This window comes from Saccopteryx leptura, chromosome 2 (assembly GCF_036850995.1).
Source record: "Saccopteryx leptura isolate mSacLep1 chromosome 2, mSacLep1_pri_phased_curated, whole genome shotgun sequence".
Lineage (NCBI taxonomy): Eukaryota > Metazoa > Chordata > Mammalia > Chiroptera > Emballonuridae > Saccopteryx > Saccopteryx leptura.
In genome coordinates, this window is record NC_089504.1 from 58838333 (window position 1) to 58855101 (window position 16769).

Sequence of the window (16769 nt, forward strand, 5' to 3'; positions counted from 1 at the left end):
TTCAAGAAAGGTATAGTTCCGTATTTCCAGAAATATATCTTTTCATACCATCTTACTTTTTAGATTTGTCTTATGTCTTACTAAATTCATTCCTACATAGTTTAGATTGTCACTCTTTGAAATAGGGTTTTTTCTCTTTGCATTTCTAAACAATTAGCTTACAGAAAGAGAAACGACTGGGTTTCATCTATTATCTTTTACTCAGTCAATTTATCAAACCCACTTATAGGATTTTAAAAGATTTTAAGTAGAATCTCAGTGACATCACCTGCAATATTTATACAGCTTATTTCTATGCCTTTTCTTATTGTGTTCGCTGACCTTCTAAAACAATGCTGAGTAACAGCAGTAACAGCAGTTGAGTAACAGTAGTCATGCCAGGCATTTATAGCAATCCTGCTGGTCTCCATCCAGCAGTTAGTTCTTTCTGCTACCTCCTAATTTAATTTTTTATTAGGAATGTCTACTAAACTATATCAAATGTGTTTTCTGCATCAGTTGATACAATAATCATACAGTGTTCTTTATTCTGTTGTGTCAATATATAACACTGAGAGATACATAATGCAAAATCATCCTTTTATTTCCAGAATAAACCCTCACTTGGATTTAATTTGCTACCATTTTAGAAAGGTATTGTCATAATTGAAATTATCTTTACCAGGCTTTGCTATTGGGAATTAATAACTTTTTATGAAGTTGGAAGGCATTCTTGCTTTATATGCACTCAGATTTATTTTTATTATTATTAATTTATTGAAATTTATTGCCTTGCTTTGGATTAAATTTTAGTAATTTATACATTTTTTAGAAAACTATCACTTTTCTTCATATTTTTAAATTTGTGCCATAAAGTTGCACATTAATATTTCTTACTGAATTCTTTTAATCCTTTTGGGATGTAAGCAATGTCTTTTCCCTTATTTCTAATGTTTTTTTTTTGTGTGTGTATATACACATACATGTATTATATATATTATATATACATCTGTGTTTTATATATATTGTATATATATATATTCTTTTAAATTTTATTGGTTTTAGGGAGAAAGAAATGGGGGAGGGAAAGGGAGAGAGAAGGAAATATCAATTTATTTTTCCACTTATTTATGCATTCATTGGTTGATTCTTGTATGTGCCCTGACAGGGAATCGAACCCACAACCTTGACATATTGGGATGATGCTCTAACCAAATGAGCTGCTCAGCTAGGGTTTTATACATATTCTTAATGTTGTGTATATATTTTTTCATTAGTCAAATTTTCTCTATTTTTTTGTGGCCATTTCCATGAATTTAGCTTTTACTGTCAATAATACCTTATTTTTGGCTTATTTTATACATTTCTTAAATGCAATACTTAGTTTCTTAGTCATTCTTTCAATAGCATTTAAGCTAGAAAGTATCTCTGACTATATTAACCATTTTCCTATAAGATTTAATGTGAAGTGTTCTGTTTAATAAATTTAAAGATAATTTGTCATTTTGGAGTTGATCTTCAATTTTGACCCAGAAATCATGTATAAAAGAGATTCATAACATCAAGTATTTATAGTTTCATTATTATTCTTTCCTGTTTTACCACACTAGGATCACAAAATGAGATGAATAAAACATATGGCCAAAAAAATAGACTTTTTATTAATGTTGCTGTAAAGCCAATAGCCACAGCCACCATCACAGCCGCCTGGCCCATGCAGGTTTGCATTGGATTTGGACAGAAACAACGGAGCCAAGAACTGGTGGGCCATTAGCTTTAATCCTAGCTTGTACCCAGTGGGCAAGACATACACACAGTGGGAAAACACTTCCCTTTCCATTCAGGGTTCCCAAAGCCACTGACTCATCCGAGTTTCCTAGAATCAAAGTTTCTACCTCACCAGCCTTATTCACCTCTGTTCCCTATCTCCTTCTCTCTACACAAACTCTGCACAAACTGGCTTCTCCTTCAGCTCTCCGTCATCTTGGCTGCTTTTTCCTCTCCTCCACGTGGCCTTACTCTGCTCTCCTCTAGCATGGGCTCCTCTTAGAACCTAATCACTCTTCTCCAGAACAAAGTGATCTCTCCTTTTAAAACCTTTTGGCGCAAAAGACCTCCCCCAACACACATTAACATAATCACGCCCGTCCCAAGCAAGAAGGGCAACCAATACCATCACCTGGGCAACAGGCTTCCACATGGGCAACACCATCTTTAACAAAGTGAGCATAATATATTTTATCTGCTCAACAGTTGCATAGACATAAAAGAAAAAAAAATGTACATTTTCTGTTTATAGGGTACAAGAATACTAAATTACCACTTTATATCATTGTATTCTTTGTTAAATTACAGGAGAATAGAGTAAAATTCCCTAATATGATTATGGTTTTATAATATTTGCCCATATTTCTACTTTTCTTCTGCCTTTAAATTTACATTATTATGCTGTATCAAGGATAGACACATAACAGTCTCCTTATGAATTGTACTCTTTATCCTTAGAAGCCTCTTTTCTTATTTAATGACTTTAGCCTTGGGTTCCATCTTAGCTAATGCTAACATCCTCCCTTCTGCTTTCCTTTTCACTGCATGTGCTTGGCATATCCTCATCCCTTTCTTTATCTCCCACTTTTATAGTTGTCCTTTGTTTTAGCTGTGCTCCTACAGATAGCTTAAAACTGGATTTTTGTTTTGTTCTTGCCAATTTAAGAGTCTTTGTGTCATTTTAAAGGGCTCTTCAACAAATTCACATCTATTGTGATAAGATTATATTTAATTTGCTTCCATCATAACTGTTTACTATTAATTATATTTATTGTTACCGCATTTCTTTTTATTCATTCCTTTTTTTGCTGGATTAATCAATTTATAATTCTCTTTCCTCCTAGTAATTAAAAAAATTCTATTCTAAAAATATTTGCTCAGTTATCTTTCTATTTATAAATTAATTAAAAATTTGTTAAATAAAATTACTGTCATCCCCACAACCCAGACATTTTCCCCTTGACCTATTGTGGTAGACATGAAGACTCACCACCCAAATCACCTTTCCAGGAAGGGAGGATGCTCACCACTGAGGGCATGGCCAGCTGACACTGCCAGTTGTCAGCTCTTTAGAGGCTGCCTCTGCAGAGAGCCACTGCACCCCAGGCACTGCCTCCCTGGGGCAGCCCACATGTTGTGACTGAATGATGGGGCAGCTCCCCACTAAGCTGGCCCCAAATTTGTGGGTTCTGCACTGGAGTTTGCCTTCTCCCCATTTGCCCAACCATGCTTCCTTCCTCATCCTTTTACACGTTATATTAGTCTTCAACCTCTGTGGCTTAACAAACAATGACAGAAATTTATTCTCTCACAGCTCTGAGGCTGGAAGTCCAAAATCAAAGTGTCAGCAGGACTGTGCTTTTCTGAACCATGCTCCCACAGAACCTCTGCATAGAATGCTTCTTTGCCTCTTTCTAGCTTCTGGGGGTGGCTATGGTCCTTGGTGTTCCTTAGCTTGTGGCTGCATCACTCCCATCTCTGCCATTGTGGTCACACAATGTCTTTGTCTTTATATGGCATTTTCCTCTTCTTATAAAGACACCAGTCATATTGGATTAGGACCCACCCCAATGACCCTTATCCCAAACTGATGACATCTGCAAAGGCTCTAATTCTAAATAAAGTCACATTCACAGGAGGGGACAAAGATTAGGATCTCAAACATATTTTTTTTTGGGGGGGACACAATCAACTCATAATATCGATGTTGATCCCTCATAAACATCTTGCATTCAAAACTCTGCCCCCATGCCTGTTCCAGAGAGCCCAGCCCATGCCATCTCTTCTCTTTTCCTGTTCCCAAGGGCAAATATTTGAAATATTTTTACTTTCTCACTGGCTGCTCCTCTCCAAACTTCTAAATAGCTCCTCCTCGTGCTCGCTTCGGCAGCACATATACTAAAATTGGAACGATACAGAAGATTAGCATGGCCCCTGCGCAAGGATGACATGCAAATTTGTAAATAGCTCCTCCTAGTTAACATGGCTCTGCTGTTCCAAGAAATCACTTTTTATTTTATTTAGAAAGTTAAATTTAACAAGATGACATTGATCAATAAGAGTACATGGACTTCAGGTGAACATTTCTATAGCATTTGAACTGTTGATTTTGTTGTATACCCATCGTCCAAAGTAAAATCATTTTCTGTCACCATATATTTATACCTCTTTGCTCTCTCCCCAACATCCCTCTCCCCCTGTGTAGAGCCAGTATTCACGGCCACCATCACAGTTGCCTGGCCAATGTAAGTTCAGGTTTGATTCAGACCAATGATAATGAAGTAACAGAGCCAAAAACTGTTGGTCCATTTTCCTTTATTCTAGCTCGCACTTGGAAAGAGAGTAAAACACACAGCGGGAAACACTTCCCTTTCCATTCAAAGCTCCCAAAGCCACTGACTCATCTGAGTTTTCCTAGAATCAAAGGCTTCCACCTCACCAGCCTTATTCACCTCTGTTCCCCATCTCCTTTTCCTTCATGAACTGGCTTCTCCTTCCTCCATTCCACCATTTTGGCTTCCTCCTCCATGTGACTTCCCTGCCCTGCTCCAGCCTGGGCTCCTCCTCTCTACAAGAAGTGGCCACTCTCCTCAAATGGTCTCCTAGCCCCACCTTTTAAAACCTTTTGGCATGAAAGCCCTCCTCCAACACATATTAGCATAACCACACCCTTTCCCAAGCAAGAAGGCAATTAATATTATCACCTAGGTGACAGCCATCCATGTAGACAGTGCCACCTTTAACAAAGTAAGCAAAATATATCTTTTCTGCCTGACACCCTGGTAACCACTTCACTTTTATCTATGTCCATGAGTCTCAGTTTTGTATCTCACCTATGTGTGAAATCATGTACTTCTTAGCTTTTTATGATGTACTTATTTCACTCAGTATAATGTTCTCAAAGTCCATCCATATTGTTGTAAATGGCAATATGTCATTTCTTATGGCTGAGAAGTATTCCATTGTCTATATGGACTACATCTTCTTTATCCAATCATCTATTGAAGGGCTTTTTGGTTGTTTTCATGTCTTGGCCACTGTGAATAATGCTGTAATGAGCATGGGGGTGCATGTGTCTTTACATACCAATGTCTTTAATTTTGGGGAGTAGATACCCAGTAGGGGGATTGCTGAGTCATACAGTAGTTCTATTCTTAATTTGTTGAGGAATTACCATGCGTTCTTATATAATGACTGTACTATTTTACATTCCCACCAGCAGTGAATGAGGGTTCCTTTTTCTCCACAGTCCCCTCACAATTTTTATTACCTGTCCTGTTTATAACAGCTAATCTAACAGGTGTGAGGTGGTATCTCATTGTAGCTTTGATTTACATTTCTCTAATAGCTAGTGAAGTTGAGCATTTTTTCATATATCTGTTGGCCATTTAACAATGTAGAGTTCACAGTTACATTCTCATCATTTAGACTTGACTATAACTTTTATAAGGTTCTTTGCTTCTCATTATTTCTTTGGTTCTTCATCTTCCCCTATCTGAACAGCTTTGTTCTGATATAATTTTTATTCGGTTGGAACACTTCTCAATAGTTTCCTTAAAAATGGCACATGGATGGTCCATTCTGAGTCACTCCATGTCCACTGTACTCCAATGTTTTTCTTTTCTCCTCATATGACTAGATTTCTTGGGCAGTACTGGATTCTTGGCTCAGTCCTTTCCTATCATCTCTCCATTAATATGCTATCTCTCTTCTTGCTTCTTGGCTTACAGATGAGTATTTTCAAGCTAGTCTGTTGCTCCTGTCTTGGTAACCTACTGGTTTTCTCTGCCTAGAAATCTATGAAAGTTTTTCCTTTTAACACAGTTTTTAAAAAATTCCATGAGGATAGATGTGTCTTTTTCCATTAATCCTGCCCTGTAAAGGGAAACTGACAAGAAGTTATTACATGGAGATCTGATGAGCTGACTCAAACTATGAATAATATTTAGGCTATCTAGATGAGGAATGAACAGAATGCATATCCTTCAGGCAGTCTTTCGTGAATATTGTTTCTCATAACTAACTTTTGATAAGAATTGGATGGTAGAGCACTCAATGTTATAGTCTCTGGCAAGAGCCTGGAATGCAGAAATTCTAGTGGCCAAGTAAGGGCATAATCATAAGACTTGAGTCTCCTTGGGAAATGTATTAATATGTAATCTAACACGAGACTCCCAGTATGAACTTATTTTCTTAAATTATTTCTGACATTAAACAGGGCCAACTTATGTCATATGGTTAGACTGCTAAGAGACCAGTTCAGTTAACATTAATATATGCCAAGAAATTTGATATGTATCTGGATTCTGTCAGCTTTAGGAAGAAATAACTTACAGTATTTCATAGTGTTCTACATTTCTATGCTTCCACTCAGTTGAGGGAAGGGGAGACCTATCATTTATTAATAACAACTATGTGTGAGATGCTGTCAAATACATGATCTCATTTAATTCTGCAAATGATCCCTTGACATTCTCCATTTAGCTTGTGCTGTTTTGACACTTATAATGGACTGTCCTAAAACATCCATGGGATGTAGTCATTTTATATTTTGCCAAGGCTCTTGAAATAAGGCTAGTTTGTAGAAGTGAAGCCCTTAGCAGGTGAATGCACATAGGGAACTGCCCACCCCCCCAGTACCCAGCCTGGCTTTGCTGTTCTCTATATTAATGTTGGGTATCAGAACCACTTGGGAAGTTTTTTGAAAATTCATATTTTTGGGCCATGTACCAGAAACAACTAAATCAATACTTCTGCATGGTGAGTCTGGGGAATCAGTATCATCAGCAAGCTTGATAGGTGTGGGGTCATCTAAGCTACCGTGACTGGTAAAGGCAATAAAGATGTTTTATCACTCAAAAGAGTCGTCAGGATCCAGTAGGGAAAACAGAAACCATTCTGGGTGTGTTAAAAAGAGGGAATTTAATACGTGGAATTAGTTATAAAAGTGATGAGTGAGTTAAAAAGCTAAGCAAAAAATGGTGATAAAATGCAGAGATTAACATCAGCAGTAAGCCACTGTTGCTTTTAGAATTAGAAGCACACCAAAAGGAGAGGCTGGTAACAGTACTCAAAAGCTGGAGGTTTCTGATACAATAATATTGAATGTCAACTGTAATAATAATAATAAAAAAGACCCTGTCTGGTTGGGTCAGTGGATGGAGTGTCGACCCAACATGTGGACTTCCCGAGTTTGATCCCTGGTCAGGGAAAACATGAGAAGTGACCATCTGCTTCTCTTTCCCTTCCTCTTCCCCTTATCTCTATCTTCCCCTCTTGTAGCCAGTGGCTCGATTGTTTCAAGTGTTGGCCCCGGGTACTGAAGATAGCTCAGTTGATTTGAGCATCAGCTCCAGATAGGAGTTGCCAGGTGGATCCCAGCCAGGGTGCATGTGGGAGTCTGTCTCACTATCTCCCCTCTTCTCATTATTTAAAAAGAAAGAAAGAAAAAAAAAGAATGAAAAAGCTGGAGGTATCTGTTGGGTCTAGAACATATTGATTTGTGGCTTACTGGCAGAAATTGAGACTATAGAAGGAAAGGTATGTTTAGATGCACAGAGAAGACAATTACTGTTGGAGACACCACCAAAGACAGAGAGAGAGAGAGAAAGGACAGCAGCTGGATTCTCCCTACCCCTTCTAGCTGTCAATACCTGTCTATGGCTTCCATCCGACATGGGGAGCCTGAGAAATACATCCTATAGGGGATTACTGCTATGATACAGAACAGACGAGTAAAAAATAGCTCTGAGGACAAACAGGCCAATGATGAACCATAGAATAAGACATAAAACTGTAATAAAAGTGGAAAAGCAGACATAAGCTAATGATATACATGAGAGATGAATCTCAATGGAAATGTGGATTGGGAGATAGTAAGAAGCTGGTGCAAATACTTCTATTTTTGTGATGGGATTTTTAAAAAGCTTAGATAGATCACTACAAAGTAGCAATGGTCTACTATCGCCTCTTCATTAAGTGTAGGAGTAAGGCTGGGAATTGGGATAATTTGCCTGGGGTCAAGTCAGAAGTAGTATGGTTGAGATTTCATCTAGAATTACCTGATTCTTTCGCCCATACTACACACTCTCTCCTAGTTATTTGACAAAACAGTTATAAGATTGTCTAATAAATATTGCAGTGCATTTTGTAATTTGTAAATGCAATCAGAAGGTTAGACAACAATATTATTTTACATAACTATTTCCTGTAAAACTAGTTCTACATCAGTGAGTCTCAACCTAGAGGGTATTTCCGGATTTATAAGGTTGGAGGGGAGATTTACAAAACTCTGTAGTTAACCAAAAGCTTTAGGTACATTGAACTTGGAGGCCATATTTGAGCTGCTCAGCAGCAACCCCTTCAATTTCTAATTCCCCAGCTAGTGCCATAGAAGTTGGTATTTTTAATTTTCCACAGATGAGTTTGCTCCTCATACAAGGCCAAATGAGGGGGTAAATAAGTAAGTACCTAATCACCTAGGTCAATAGGCCAAACTGTAGATGCAAAAGGCAAGGGACACTAGCCATGAGTCCTTGCTGGTCTTCCCATAAAAACGAGCACATCATTAAACACTGATAAAGCAAAGCAACAAGCACTCATGGGAAGAACACTGAAATATGCTTCTGAAGTTTGGAGTTTATATCCATCTCTGCTACTAACTCTCTATGACCCTGGTCACTCATCCACTTCTCCTCTACTATGAATTTTACTGATTCCATTAGATAGTGCTTCTTGTTTGGTGCCATTGCCAAGCTTCTTGGGTAAAGCCCCTGCTCAGATCCTCTTTGGAATATGAAGAAAACATTAATTATTTGATCATTATGGGTGCAACTTGCCATGTGAGAATTAATTTTCCACAGATAGCCATATTCAAAAGTTCATGCCATTTGGACTACATATGGTAACATTTCCTAGACTATTTCCCACTAAAGAAAGCAATTAAAAAATAATTTTAGCCTTGATTATAGCTGAATGTTAACCATTTATATTTAAATTATGCTCTTCTGAGTTCATTTTTATTATCTGCCAGCAAATTAATTCACTTTTTCATTCATTCAACAAACATTTATTGAGCATAACATGTCAGGCAATGGTCCTGAAGCCATAAAGGCAAAGACAGATCCTCGTCTTCAAAGAAGTCACATCAAAGGGATTAAGCAGTACAAACGGGTAGTTACAGAATAGAACATTATAGGGAATATAGTCAATAATGAACTTTATTGGGGTAACATTGGTTAGTAAAATTATATAGGTTTCCAGTATACAATTCTATAATACACCATCTGTGTATTGTATCGTGTGTTCATCACCCCAGTCAATAATATTGTAATAATTATGTATGGTACCAAGTGGGTTCTGAAAATATACACTAGGGAGAACACTTTGTAAAGTAGATGATTCTCTAATAACTATGCTGTACACCTGAAACCAATACAAAATAATATTGGATGTAAACTGTAATTAAAAAATGAGAGAGAAATCATGTCAACCGGAGAGATATATGTGAAGACAGCTACAATACAATGTGACATATGCTTTACACTGGGTTGTTGGAGAAGAAACTGCACCAGTTAGCCTGTGGGGATCATGGGAAATTTCACTTATGAGAAACACTGAAAATGGATTTAAGAGAGGTTTTCCCAGGACATAAGGTTGAGAGGTAGAGGATGAGGAAAATGCCAGGCAGCCTGGCTGCTTGCTTAAAGAAAGACCAGCAAGATGAAGGGGTCTTAACATGAGTGTACTCTGAGATCATGAATCTTGCATTTTAAGAATTTATCCAGAATTCTAGGATGACATCAGAAAATGGTGGTGTGAGAGATACTCCTGATCTCTCCACTTGAAATTCCAACAAATTGAACAATGATAATGCAGCGAAGGAAACCCAGCTGGGCTTGCAGGCATGCCTGAAAGATCTGTGCACCAAATAGACTAAAGGTGAGAAAAGTTGAAAAGGGGGACAGAAGATAAAACAAATTCAGAGTAACCTTGAAAAGAAGCCCATAGTGGTTTATTTTCTTTTGTCTGCTGGGACTATGGAGAGGAAGGAAGCTCGAGGCTCGAGCTGTCTGAGTTTTGTCTGCTGGGGATACAGAGAGGGAAGCCCAGACTGCCTGGGTCTCCTTCTGCCTGGGGGTGGAGAGATTGAGAGGAGATGGGAGATACTAAATCAAAGCAGTGGTAGAATGGGGTAGGGGTCATGACCAGTGTTCCCACAGTCTGCTCATGGGCCATACTTGGTACAGAGACAAGAAAAACAAAATTGCAGCCCCTCAGACTCTCAGATCCCACCTCCCTGACCTCACGGGCTATGGAGAGTGGCAGTGACAGACCCCACGGCAAACTCTCCAGAGCCACTCTCTTCCCTGAAGAACAGATGTGATCTGCATCTGGTCCCATGATCTGTGGAGACATGGGGAAGAGTGCTCAGAGGCCTGAGATCACCACTGCTAAAGGCATAAAGCCCTCACAACATGCCCCATCCACCAACTTAACTGCAGACCTGCCTACATCATTGCAATAGCAACATCTCAGCAGAGGTCAGCCAAGGAATTTCATAGAGTTAAAACTTGTAATATCATGACAACTACTGGAAGAAAACAGTAACCACTCAAAACTGAATTTTTTCCCCTTCATTTTCTTTTTTCCTTTTTTTTCTTATTTTATCATTTTCTCATTTGAATTTCATTTTCTTTAATTTATATATTTTTTATTTTTATGTGGGTGCTTTTTTCCATTTTGATTTTTTTGTTTTTGCTCTTTGTTTTCTAGTTTTTTTCTTACTTGTCATTATTTTTAAATTTTTGTATTTTTTATTGTATTTTTTCAATTTTAACATTTCATTTCTTCAATTTTTTGTTAGAGTTCTTAACAATACCACTCTCAAGTGTCATCAAAGAGAAAAAAATCAAATACCATGGCTACACAAGACAGAGACGTACTTCAGAAAGAAAATGAAACATCTCCAGAAAAAAATCTCAATCACATGAAAACCTTGGATTTAAATGACACAGAATTCAAAATTGAAGTTCAGAAAATACTTAAGGAGATGTGAGAAGACACCAATAGGCAGCTTAATGAGCTCAGAAAACAAATTAATGAACAAAACAAATACCTCACCTAGGAGATTGAAACTTCAAAAATAAAGATGAAGAGTTCAATACGTGAATTGAAGACTGAGGTAGCAAATTTAGCTGATAGAACAAGCCAGGTGAAGAAAAGAATCAGTGACATTGAAGACAGTCAACTAGAGATGCTACAGAGAGAAGAGGAGAGAGATCCACAAATTGAAAAAACTGAGAGAGCTCTACAAGAATTGTCTGACTCCATCAGAAAGAGCAATATAAGAATAATAAATATATCAGAAGAAGAAGAGAGGGATAAGGAAATGGAGAGCCTATTTAAACAAACAATTGATGAGAATTTCCCAAGCCTATGAAAAGACTTAGAACTTTGAATCCAAGAAGCAATCAGAATGTTGAGTTACTGCAACCTAAACAGACAGACTCTGAGGCACATCGTAATAAAATTGTCAAAAATCAATGAAAAAGAAAGAACCCTCAAGGTTGCTAGGGGAAAAAAGAGCATAATATATAAAGAAAGGCCTATTAGGTTATCATCAGACTTCTCAGCAGAAACTTTAGAAGCCAGAAAAGAGTGGACCCAAATATTCAAAGTACTGAAAAAAAAGAATTACCAGCCAAGAATATTATATCCACCAATGTTATCCATCAAATATAAAGGAGAAATAAAAACTTTTGCAGACATACAGAAGCTCTTTCTGTATGTCATACAGACATACCAGAAAAACCCCATTTCAGGAAATACTTAGGGGTTAGTCAACCACATACAAAGAACAAAACAAATCAAAACTACAAGTAAAAGCTCCTACAAGGTCACAATAAAAACAAGGATAATCTGTGACAACAGTAACATAAAGAGGAAGAGGAGGATAAATATCTGCAGTAGCAAAGAAGGATGGAGCGCAGAAGCACTCATAAGACACAGGACTCTTGTACATATGAACACTCTTCTCTTAATAACCTAATGGTAACTACCCACAAAAGATCCACCTCTGAAACACACAGCTTAAAAAAAGAAACAGGGGAAAGAGGTATGGAATACCACCAAACAAAACAACTGACGGAAACACAAAAACGAAGAACTAAATAAGACACAGAGCTACCAGAAAGCAGAACATAAAACGGTGATAGGAAATCCTGAAGTGTCAATAATTACCCTAAATATAAGTGGACTGAACTCACCAATAAAGAGGCACAGAGTAGCAGACAGAATCAAAAAGCAAAACCCAACCATATGCTGCCTTTAAAAGACATATCTAAGCTGCAAGGAGAAAAGTAGACTCAAAGAGAAACATTGGAAAATGATTCTCCAAGCAAATAATACCTAAAGAAAAGGAGGTGTAGCCATACTCATATATAACAATGCTGACTTCAAGACAACAAATGTAACCAGAGACAAAGAAGAACATTTCATAATGATAAATGGAACACTGTATCAAGAAGACATAATACTTCTTAATGTATATGCTCTGAACCATGGAGCACCAAAATACATAAGACATCTTCTAACTGATATAAAAATAGAAACAAACAAACAAAAAAATTCATATTTGGAGATTTCAAGACATCATTGACAGCTTTAGATAGATCATGCAAATGGAAAATCAATAAAGAAATATAGGCCTTGCCCTGGCCAGTTGGTTCAGTGGTAGAGTGTCAGCCTGGCATATAGAAGTTCTGGTTTTGATTCCCAGTCAGGGCACACAAGAGAAGCTCCCATCTGTTTCTCCACTCTCCCCCTCTTGCTCCTCTCTCTCTCTCTCTTCTCCTCCTCTCCTGCAGTCATGGCTCAATTAGAGTGAGTTGGGACTGGGCACTGAGGATAGCTCCAATGCTTCTGCCTCAGGCATTAAAAAATGGCTCTGGTTGTAATAGAGCAAGGGCCTCGGATGGGCAAAGCATCGCCCCCTAGTGGGCTTGCTGGGTGGATCTCGGTTGAAGCGCATGCATGAGTCTGTTGCTGCCTCCCTTCCTCTCACTAAAAAAAAAAAAAAGAAAGAAAAAAAAGAAATATAGGCCTTAAACAACACACTAGACCAAATGGACATTATCGACATTTACAGAATATTTCATTCCAAGCATCAAGTTATACATTCTTTTCCAGTGTGCATAGAACAGTCTCAAGGATAGATCATATGATGAGCTACAAAATTAACATCAACAAATTCAGGAAGATTAAAATTATACCAAATATATTTTCTGACCATAAGGCTTTGAAATTAGAATTCAACTGCAAAGAGGAAGTAATGAAACACACAAAAATGTGGAAACTAAACAATATACTTCCAAAAAATTACTGGGTCAAAGAAGAAATAAAAGCAGAGATCAAAAGATATATATAGAAAAGTGAAAATGACAACATGACATATCAAAATTTCTGGAATACAGCAAAAGCAGTAATAAGAGGGAAGTGTATATCATTACAGGTGTATGTCAAGAAATAAGAGAGATCCCAAGTAAACAACCTAACAGCACATCTTAAAGAACTAGAAAAAGAAGAACAAAAGCAACCCAAAGTCAGTAGAAGAAAGGAAACTGTAAAAATTAGAGTAGAACTAAATAAAAAAGAACAACAACAAAAAAAGAAACCCTAGAAAAAATTAATACAAGAAAGAGCTGGTTCTCTGAAAAGATTAATAAAATCAACACACTGGCTAGACTCACTAAGGGAAAAAAATTGAAAAGACTCACAAGCAAAATCAGAAATGAAATAGAAGTTACCAAAAATATTAGAGCTATACAAGGATTATAAGAGAACACAATAAAAGACTATATGCCAGCATATTCAATAATCTAGAAGAAATGGATAAATTCCTAGAATTATGCAATCTTCCTAGACTGAATTATGAAGAACTGGAAAATCTAAATAGAGTGATGATCAATAAGAAAATTGAAAAAGCCATGTAAAACATCTAAAAAATATAGATGCCCAGGACCAGATAGCTTTACTAGTGAAGTCTACCAAACATTCTAAAATATTTGATACTTAACCTTCTTAAACTCATTAAAAAATTTGAAAAAAGGTAGTACTTCCTAACACATTTTATGAGGCAAACATAATCCTGACACCAAAACTCGGCAAGGACAACACTAAAAAAGAAAACTACAGACCAATATCTCTAATGAATACAGATGCAAAAATCCTAAACAAAAATATAAGGCCTACCGTAATGTTCTGTCCGTTTCTATCACAACTTTTGACACATAAGCACATGTTTATTTGGCACATGTGTGCCTCTTTATTTTTATCACTTAATGTATACATACTGATGTAGCAAATTAACTAAAACAAAGTTGATTCACGTTAGTCTTATGTGTGAAGCGATAATGTACCCATGGCTACTGATAAAGTTCATTTACACCACTGTAATTTTTATGAATTTCAACAAGGAAGAAATGCTACAGAAACATGTCTGTCACATCCACCATATTCCCCGGACTTAGCACCCTCCGACTATTACTTGTTTTTGTCCTTACAAAATTTTTTGAAGGGCAAAAAATTCAAAAATGAAGAAGATATCAAACAAGCACTGGTTCAACTTTTTGCATCAAAAGATAAAACAGTTTTCAAAAATAGAATATACAAATTGCCCGCACACTGGCAAGAAATCATTAATAATAATGGCAATTATATTATTTAATAAAGTTTATTGACGGTAAGAAAAATTTGTATTTTGTTTTATTCCAAAAACGGACAGAACTTTCCGGTAGACCTTATACTAGCAAAGTGAATACAACAACACATTAAAAAAATAATACATCACGATCAAGTAGGATTCATTCCAGGAGCACAAGATAGTTCAACATACGTAAACTGATCAACATAATACACCACATCAACAAACCAAAGAACAAAAATCATATGATCCTCTTAATACATGCAGAAAAGGCATTCAATAAGATACAATATCCCTTTATGTTTAAAGCACTCAATAAAATGGGTATAGAAGGAAAGGAAAGTACCTCAACATAATAAAGGCCATATATGACATACCATCAACTAATATCACACTAAACAGTGAAAAAGAGAAAGCTTTTCCTCTAAAATCAGGAATAAGACAAGGCTGCTCACTCTCTCCACTCTTATTCAACATAATTCTGAAAGTTTTAGCTAGAGCAATAAGGCAAGAGAAAGAAATAAAAGGCATCTATATCGGGGAAAAAAAAGAAGTAAAGGTATCATTTTTTGCAGATGACATGATCCTGTACATAGAAAACCCCAAAGACTCAACTAAAAAACTATTATAAACAATAAACCAATACAATAAAGTCTCAGGTTACAAAATCAATATACAAAAGTCCACTGCTTTCCTATACCACAATGAAACATCAAAAAATGAACTCAAGGCCCTGGCCAGTTGGCTCAGTGGTAGAGCGTCGGCCTGGCGTGCAGAAGTCCCAGGTTTGATTCCCGGCCAGGGCACACAGAAGAAGCTCCATCTGCTTCTCCACCCCTCCCCCTCTCCTTCCTCTCTGTCTCTCTCTTCCCCTCCCGCAGCCAAGGCTCCATTGGAGCAAAGATGGCCCAGGCGCTGGGGATAGCTCCTTGGCCTCTGTCCCAGGCGCTAGAGTGGCTCTGGTCGCAACAGAGCGACGCCCCGGAGGGGCAGAGCATCGCCCCCTGGTGGGCAGAGTGTCGCCCCTGGTGGGTGTGCTGGGTGGATCCCGGTCGGGCGCATGCGGGAGTCTGTCTGACTGTCTCTCCCTGTTTCCAGCTTCAGAAAAATACAAAAACAAACAAACAAACAACAAAAAAAAAAACTCAAAAAACAATTCCTTTTACAATTGCAACAAAATAAAATAAAACACCTAGGAATAAATTTAGTAAAGGATGTGAGGGATCTATATACTGAAAACTACAAAGGATTATTAAAAGAAATTTTAAAAGATACAATGAAATGAAAAAATAGTCCGTGTTCATAAAGAATCAACATAGTTAAAATGTCCATATTACACAAAGCAATATACAAATTTACTGCAATCTCTATCAAAACCCCAATATCATTTTAAAAAATATAGAAAAATCACCAGGTTGGTATGGAATCATAAAAAACCCCAAACAGCCAGAGTAATCCTAAGAAAAAGGAATAAACCTGAAGTTATCATACTCCCTGACTTCAAATTATACTACAGAGCCACAATAATCAAAACAGCATGGCACTGGCAGAAAAACAGACATACAAACCAATAGAATAGAATTGAGAGCCCAGAAATAAAACTACATATGTATGGACAAATCATCTTCAACAAACGAGCCAAAAACACACAATGGAGAAAAAAAAAAGCCTCTTCAATAAATGGTGCTGGGAAAATTGGAAAGCCACATGCAAAAAAATAAAATAAAACTTGACTACAGTTTGTCCCCCTGCACAAAAATTAATTCAAAATGGATCAAAGACCTAAATATAAGATCTGAAACAATAAATTACATAGAGGAAAACATAGGTACTAAGCACATGGACCTTGGCTGTAGAGAACAATTGATGAATTTGACTCCAAAGGCAAGGGAAATAGAGGCAAAAATAAATGAATGAAACTATATCAAACTAAAAAGCTTCTGCACAGCAAAAGAAACTGACAACAAAACAAATAGGCAGCCAACTAAATGGGAGGTATTTGCAAACAACAGCTCTGATAAGGGGTTAATATACAAAGTAT

General features: G+C 37.1%; 1 protein-coding gene and 1 non-coding gene across 2 annotated transcripts in view; one reads left to right on the forward strand and one right to left on the reverse strand.

Annotated features, from left to right (window-relative positions):
- The window catches only part of PIP5K1B (phosphatidylinositol-4-phosphate 5-kinase type 1 beta), a 388154-nt gene that overhangs the window by 239128 nt on the left and 132257 nt on the right, over window positions 1-16769 (reverse strand). The gene's annotated exons all lie outside the window — the stretch shown is intronic.
- LOC136396482 (U6 spliceosomal RNA) lies at window positions 3901-4005 on the forward strand. Its single transcript, XR_010749768.1, has one exon. It is a non-coding gene; the product is annotated as a U6 spliceosomal RNA (small nuclear RNA).